Source organism: Coenobita brevimanus, chromosome 97 (genome assembly GCF_032717465.1).
Source record: "Coenobita brevimanus isolate Jiangsu-jjx chromosome 97, ASM3271746v2, whole genome shotgun sequence".
Taxonomy (NCBI): Eukaryota; Metazoa; Arthropoda; class Malacostraca; order Decapoda; family Coenobitidae; genus Coenobita; species Coenobita brevimanus.
Window position 1 is genome coordinate 17,021,061 of NC_137050.1, and position 8,173 is coordinate 17,029,233.

The window sequence follows — 8,173 nt, forward strand, 5'->3', positions numbered from 1 at the left end:
TGAATCACGCGTAACCAGCGATGTATTTGCTTAGACAGATAAATAGATAAAGTGGTTGATTGATTGATTGATTGATTAACTGATTAAAATGTATGTATTGTTTATCCAGTTGTGTATCTGTCTTACTGCATTGCTCGTGTCTCTTTTATTTATTGGCTGTTATCTCTTGCATGAAAAGCTTAATTCTCCAATGTTCCTTTCTGGTAGACTTATAATGAAGAAATTACATTCTTTAATCCTTAATTTCATTTGAGAAACCGTCAGGCAATCTGAACAATAATTGCTTAGTGTTCTTTGCGTTCCTTTCTTAGTGACAGGAGAGATGCATTCTGATGAAGAGGAAACTAATTAAGAATATGGTAGACACATTTACATATTGACCGTTGAATTCATTCAGTGCGATGGCATCTGCTGTACATAAATATTATTACCGCAAGACAGTTATATTTCTGCCACAACGAACCTCTAGTAGTGATGGTGCTACAAGCCTTTTAGAAATATTTTCAGTCAGCCACCAGATTCGGAGAAGGAACAGAATTCCCGAAGGATGGAAATATGCATGGCGAGGTAGTCTGCTAAACATGATTAAAGTAGCACCTCTATTTTCCCTTGGCAGTCGACGGAAATGTTCTGTCCCACGGGCATTATGAAGCACAAAATTATATGGATCGTGTCGCCTGTGAGGTGGAACCGAGAATTTCTAAGGATTGAATGACAAGTGAATGGATATATGACTCATTCCGTTGGGCGATGATTAATACGAACAGTTCTCCAGGGCTTCTACTTCCCCATTTCTGTTTTTAGAGCCCCTCACCCTATATAATAGTAGGAAAGAAAGACGATGATGATGTTGATTTTGATTCTACTAGCAGATGATTTAATTGAGCTCAGAAGGAGCCTCATAGCGATGCACTACGTAAATAGTTTGTACATTTGCTCGTGGGCCCTTCGGGCCGGGCCCCTCGCACTTGCTCCTGCGGAGGTCTCTCGCGTTTATGTGCAGTTCTGGTGTAACGTTGTCACTTGGATTGTTGCAGCTAACCAATTGATCGTGTTATTTGCAGCTTCGGGAATGGAACCCAAGTTGTCCGAACGCAACTCCGAAACACACACACACACACACACACACACACACACACACACACACACACACACACACACACACGGCTACTGCTACAGTTTATTTTAGTTCTACCTCTGGGCAAAACATTCTACGGAGATCCTATGCCGGGGTCCGGCAGCGGCGTTTTTTAGGCAAAATGTGATCGCTCATTAAGTAAAAGTTTTTCAATCGTAATGGGACCAAGTTTTTTTTTACATCATCGATTTTTTTTTTTTTTAAATGTGTAGTTTCGGCTAACCAAAATACACACAGACGCACGGCTACTGCTATAGTATAGGCCATTAGATTTGCCGGACCCTGCCAGGTCCAGTAACGCACTAGTCTCTTGAGTCACTCGTTTTTACCATAACAGTTACTTGTTGTAACGAGGAGAGAACTGGGCCAGACTGGAGCCCTTAGGGCGGCTTCAGCAAAATTCCGTGTGTGAATGCTTGGCGATGTTTTCCAGGGATTTAAGTCATATTCACAGCGGTTCTGAAATTGAGATTTTGTTATTAACACGTAGTAAGATTTATAACTTACCGTCTGTTGAGTCGTCCTATGCCTTTTTTGTTCGTTTTAAACAAAGAGCCCCCGAGGGTCCAGCAATAAATAGCTTGGTTGTTCTAGGCACTTGTTAAATCATTGTCATCTGTAGTAGTACTAGTAACAGTAGCAGCAGCAGCAGCAGCAGCAGAGTAACCCAGGTTTGTCTGGCCGAGCAGACACATCAGCCACAGGCAAGCGATTGCCCCTTAAGGGGCCATCCAGCGCAGTGAGCCGATGTTCCTTTGCGGTTGACAGCGCCTCGTCACAACAAGGCGCGGGGAAGAGTGTAGAGACTTGGTTCCTGGATGGACGTTGCATTTGCGTCTCGCCTTCCAGTTAACAGTAGCACAATAGTAGGCTTCACATCATTTCGTTAATTGGTTGCAAGGCTTACACCAAGAGTTGTAAATGGTTTCTTGGGTTACGGGAAACCATTTGGCTTGTCGCCCAGTGTAGTCACCTTACGAACAAGTTACATGAAGTGAGTGGATGATGATCTCCACCACCTACCACTGCAGTCATCTGTAGATGCACGAAATCGATATATTTTTATTCATCATAATGTAAAGCAGTTTTAGCGCATCATTAACTTATCCTTGGGGAAGGGATAAAGAAAATTACCTGTGTATTGCACAGAAATAAAGTGCGTCGAAGTGGTCATGGAAGCTGCGGCTGGCCATGATTGTGACTGGGCGTGTGGTCAGAGACAGAGATTAACATCATCATGACTTTGTTTTCTTTTCGTAATGCTGAATTTTTCGTCACTTCATTATCATCTGTCACCCAGCAAACACATTGTGTACTTCTTAAAATAACAGTTCCTTGCACGCCGAGTGACTACTAACGTGAAGTACGTCACATTACATATCCTACCACAACACACCGTCGCTCAACCCTAAACTATCCTCCACCTACTTTATCGCCGCCTTAACCCGTTTAGCACAGTGACATCTTTTACTACCGATAGATGATCATATTCAGCCTGAGGCAGAAGAAAAAAAAAAAAAAGTGAGGGGTGTAGAGAATGTTGTCTTTATCCTTTATACCTCGGGGGACGACTGTTTTACTTTGGCTAACACCAGATGATTTCACTGGCCTTTGGAAGGCTTAGTCTCCGTATTATATTCGTGTTATCGCCGGACGATTTTTAACAGCCCAGGAGACAGTCCTCTTCATGGAGGGCTTAAGATAACTCAGTGTTGTAAGTTACTTACACTGTGTACTTTACAGTGAGTCAGTAAAATGAAGCAGCGAGAGTTTCATAAAACGACAAAGTGTATAATGATTATGATAAATTAGCGTGAAAGGTGGGTGTTTGATAACGACGATATCACATTGTATCTGCATCGATACGTTCACTGCACAAGACCAGAAGCGTTATCATCACGCCACATGATGCCACGTCATCCACTGGCAGGAAACGGTAATGTGTGACGTATGGGAGTGACGGAGGTTCTAATTGGACGGACTGCGTATCACACTGTATCCGCGTCAAAACTTTCCATATTTACAAAACTTCATGAGCTTAGATCGTGCTAAAGACTGCATTCTTATACTTTTGTCTTCACTCATACAGAAACCATACACTTCACAACTAACGAGTGAATTTCAAGGAGAAGAGATGCGAAAAAAAAAATGTTCTAATATTAATAAACTTCTGTGGAGATTTTTTTTAAATTCCGGGAATTGGTTAGTATCCAGACTGATAAATACAGTTCTGGAAGCTTAATCACACCACATATTCCTTCGTGAGTGATCAAAGGGAAATGTGTGGCGCATGATAACGACGGAGGTGCTGTTGAGATGGTCTGATGATAACTGCAGTGAATCTACATCAAAACGTTCACTGCACACGACCAGAAACGTCATTACACAACCTGATGCCACATCAGCGGGGTTCAATCTGAGACAATTGTTCTCCTCATTTTCTTCTGCTGTCTAATATTCCAAAACTGAGATACGTTTGGTATGTTTCTATACTCATAGATGAGCAGTGTGATACGATGTGCAAGGTAGGAGAGTGACAGAAATGCCATCAGTGTGAAGCAGATGCAGTGGAATAGCGGGCGAACTTTTGTTTCTGCCTGTTACCTGCCCACACGTTTAGCCAATGAAGATTAGATATAGTCTGGTCTCTGAATACGTATTGTGCATCACGCTGGCATAACTTTTAGAGAAGTATCTTTTGAAATTGCCTGTTATTTGATTCACTAACTTTCAAAGCAACATATTATTTTAGTGTGTGTGTGTGTGTGTGTGTGTGTGTGTGTGTGTGTGTGTGTTTTATCTTGCAGACACTTTAACCACCTGTCTAACTTAAACCCTGTCCCTAACTTAACCACTCTCCTTACTTACAAAGGAGTACAAGGGAAAGGAAACATCAACAGACCTAATGGTCCTATCGAGGCTGCTTGTTACAGACAAGACTGCCGCTATGATATCCAGTTCTACAAGTTGAAGGTAAGGATAGTAAAGCAAGAACCTTGCCACTTCTTTAATTTACCCACCGCCCTGACCTAACCATTTCTCTAACATTACCACGTTTTTAACAGCAGTTCCAACTTAACAACCTTCCTAAATTTACCACCTTAAACACCTACTCGTCCTTACATTCCTTGCTTGACCACCTTCCTAACTTTACCATCCTCCTAAACATCTTCCATACTTTACCGCTCCCTAAACTTAACCGCCATGTAATTTAACCACCTTCTTAACTCAGCCACTTTCTTAACCGTCTTCCCAACTTGATCACCTTAACTTCCTGCCACCCATTAACCGCCTGTGTAACTTTACCATCCTTTTAACTTAGTCACCTTCCTAATTTTGTAACCCTCTTAACCACCTTCCTAACTTTACCACCCTCTTAACCAGCTTCCTAACTTTACCCTCCTCTTAACCACCTTCCTAACTTTACCAACCTCTTAACCACCTTGCTCTCATAATTACTTTCCTAACATTATTACCCTCTTGACCACCTTAATAACTTTGCCACACTCTTAACCACCTTCCTGACTTCGTAACATAGCCACCTTCATAATTTTTCCACCCTCGTAAACACCTTTCACCTCTCTGACCTTATAACCTTCCCTTACCACCTCCCTAACGTTACCTTACCACCTCCCTAACCTGACAACCTTACTACCTCCCCAACCTTACTAACCTAAGCAGTGTCATAACCTCACGTCCTTCGTAAGACCCAGCCTCTTATTTCTTTCAGCATTCTGATCATTGCCTCCTTCTTAACTTTCCTAGTTTTCGTTAGTCTTCCTAACTTAATGCCATCCTAACTTGTGAGTTAGAAAAGTTCCGTATTGAATTAGGTGCTGTGGGTAGGCTGGATACGGCTAGAAACTCGTGTTTTAAAGGTTATGTTGTGGGATATATGAGAGGATTGATCAGGTTAGGAAAGCTGTGTAAGTTTGGTCTGAAGGATGGATTAAGAAGCTGGGAACGTTTCGATGTTTATGCTACGGATGTTAAGTAAGTTAGGTTAGGAAGGTAAGAGTTCAAAGGTCTGGAAGGGCCAATCAGGTTAGGAAGGTGGGGTTAGGTCAAGGAATTGTCTCTCATCCTTGGAGTTAGGTAGAGTAGGAAGGTAAAGAGTTCAAAGAGCCGGAAGAGTAAATCAAGTTAGGAAGGTATGGAATGATTTGGAAGGTAGGGTTAGTTTAAGCAGGTTAGGGAGGACGAGAAGATGGGATAGATTTAAGAAAGTTAGTGAGGACGAGAACATGTAACAGAGAAGGGTAAGTTAGGGCTAGCAAGGTGAAATGATGGCAGGGAGGGCATGATCAGGTAATAGAGGCTGCGACACATGGAGGAGGACCGGTTGGGATGTTTTTACACGTCGGATGATGGGGTATGAAGATGGGTGTTAAAGGTTAGGTAGTGTGGGTGTAGTGAAGGTTTTATTCATTGAATCCGATGACTTTTTTTTTTTTTTATCAGGCCATCACCAGACGATTTTGTTAATGTTTAGGAAAATCTTTTGTAGTAAAGAGGTTAAACGAAGAATATATCCAACCCCTCCAGTTCAAAAATTCTCTCCTAAGTTAAATGCAATTGTCTAGAGATACAAAGAAAACTGCAAAATACGTCATTGTAGTGAAGTGGTTAAATTAAAGCATTATTCATTGAGAGGAAAGAAAAGACTGTAAGCACGAGCAGCTGACATACCATGTGTCTTACCAAGCAGTTAACAACACATTTGGTATTCAGCGCAGCCCTACTCGAACTGCACAGATGGTTTGAAAATGGCGCACTTAGCACAACGACAGTTCCTTGAGTGATGTCGTTTGTCTGGATAATTTTCGTGCCCGTTTACGTTTCTGTTGCCATAGACAATTTTGCCAGCCTCTAAAAAGTTTCAGGCATGATCTGCTTCATTCAGATATCCATCCATCTATCTGTCTATTTCCAGACGCCTTAATCCCGTACGGGGTGGCCACAAACAAATCGCATACATGTCGCCCTGTCCCTTGCCATTTCACTGCCCTGCTCCCAGCTCACACATCCCTCTCTCATATGCCCCTCCACTTCATCGCTCCATCTCATTCAGATATAATGACTGAAAAGGGACTCTAATACTTAAGTACAGTACTTTGAATAATAGTTAATATCTCCTTTACATATAGGTATACTTTTTTAATAAGGTAACATTTCGTATATAACTTTTGATAGACCTGTGAAGTCTCTTTAGTATCTTCCACTGAATTTCAGCACTTTTGTGAAAAACTTATCCAGAATGATGCAGATACGTAGACCTGTTTGTAGTATGGATGATTACCCTTAAATCATGGCACCAGAACTGATACTTAGCAGTGCAGAACCTACAAAAGATGTGTGTCAGGTTCCTCAGCTGTATCAGTGGACATCATGCCACCACTCGATAAATGATGACGTGGATAAGTCAAGAGGTGACCCGGCACGCGTGATGAGGAATGCTGATTGCTTAATAGCGGAGGAGCGTGGCATGGAGACTCATTATTTACCATTTTTCTTGCTCACCATTTGCCACTGTTACTTCATTCCAAACTCTGTGTCTCCTAATCGAGTTACACTTTAACTTCTTCGCTTCATACCCCTTCCTCTGCCTGTTACTCACCACCCCACTTCTCACCATTTCACATAAATTGGCATTTTGCTGTATCTTCTGTCGTATTTCGCTCTAGTTTTATTGACTAACAATAGTAGCAGGCAACTCAGAATATCAGTTTCGGACACTGTAAGGTCAGGGCATAAGAAATCCGGAGGATATTCTACAGAGATCATGATCATTTAAGCCATAGAAGTCCACCTTAGGTCCCTGGTAGCATTTACAGAACAGAGAAAACCTCCAATCAAACAGTATTTGAACCGTGGCCCATTAACTAACGGCATTCATCGACCCCAGGCATCTGGACTAAAAATAAAACAATACCAAAAACAATCATCCCTGATGGTCATTATCTTCGTTTAGGCACACTTTTTATTTCTGAAGTGGCTAAACTTAGGGTTGAGAGCGTTATCACCAGATTTGACTAAACATGTTAAGAAGCTATCAGCGCCTACCCTAACACCATTCTCGGAATCAGTCGGCAATTTGTGATGAATACAACGAGAATAACAGACAAACCAGGGGCAGTACTCGTACAGTATATGCAGGATCCTAACTTATGGTGGCCATGTAGAACAACTGTGCATTTCAAATGCAGTTACCCTGCATGCCACGTTACAAATCGCAGTCAACAACTAAGCAGAGGAACCAAGCACGTTTTAATTCAGTAATGTGTTTCTCAAAATACTGTATACAGTAACGATAAAAAGTTTGGGGGTTGCATATTCCATCGAGGTCTCTGTCTGAACATCATCCATCTAGTGATCTTTTTTACATTATATTTAATTTAACACCACCAGATGATTTTTTTTATAGTTTGGATGACACTTTTCGAAATGGAAGTTTTCTATATGAAATTAATTAACCCCTTGACTACTAAACACTCTTCTTAAGTTGAATAAAAATCGTTTGGTGTTTCCAAGGATCAACTTTACATACTATATATATATATATATATATATGCCACGTTGAGTACACCGCTTCCCGTCCGATCAGCGAAGTTAAGCAACGTTGGATCTGGTTAGTACTTGGATGGGTGACCGCCTGGGAACACCAGATGCTGTTGGCATAACGTTCTCCCCACGTGTCGAGTGGGGTTGGTGGAGGATTAGTGCCCCTCCCTGTAAAACAATTAACTCTAAGCCCTTGGCCACCCCGTTTGGGATACATGGCGTCTGGCAATGAATGATGAATATATACACACACACATACATGTCATCGGGTTTAGGAGGATCAGAATAAGGGCCATAAAGAGTTAAGAAGTGATGTGTCCTTCAGTGCGTAGTTACTCTTCTGAGCCCAAGCACAGTTAAGACGAGTAATTAAAACAACTTAGATAAGATCCACTACATGACGCAGTCCAACACGCCTCGACCTGCCCACTAATAAGATGGTTATCATATTTGGTTAAAACGATGGCTGATAGC

The 8,173-nt window shown here is 41.7% G+C and overlaps 1 pseudogene; it reads left to right on the plus strand.

Annotated features, from left to right (window-relative positions):
• The first annotated feature begins 7,696 nt into the window (after positions 1-7,696).
• LOC145413874 (5S ribosomal RNA) lies at positions 7,697-7,815 on the plus strand (annotated as a pseudogene).
• The last annotated feature ends 358 nt before the right edge of the window (positions 7,816-8,173 follow it).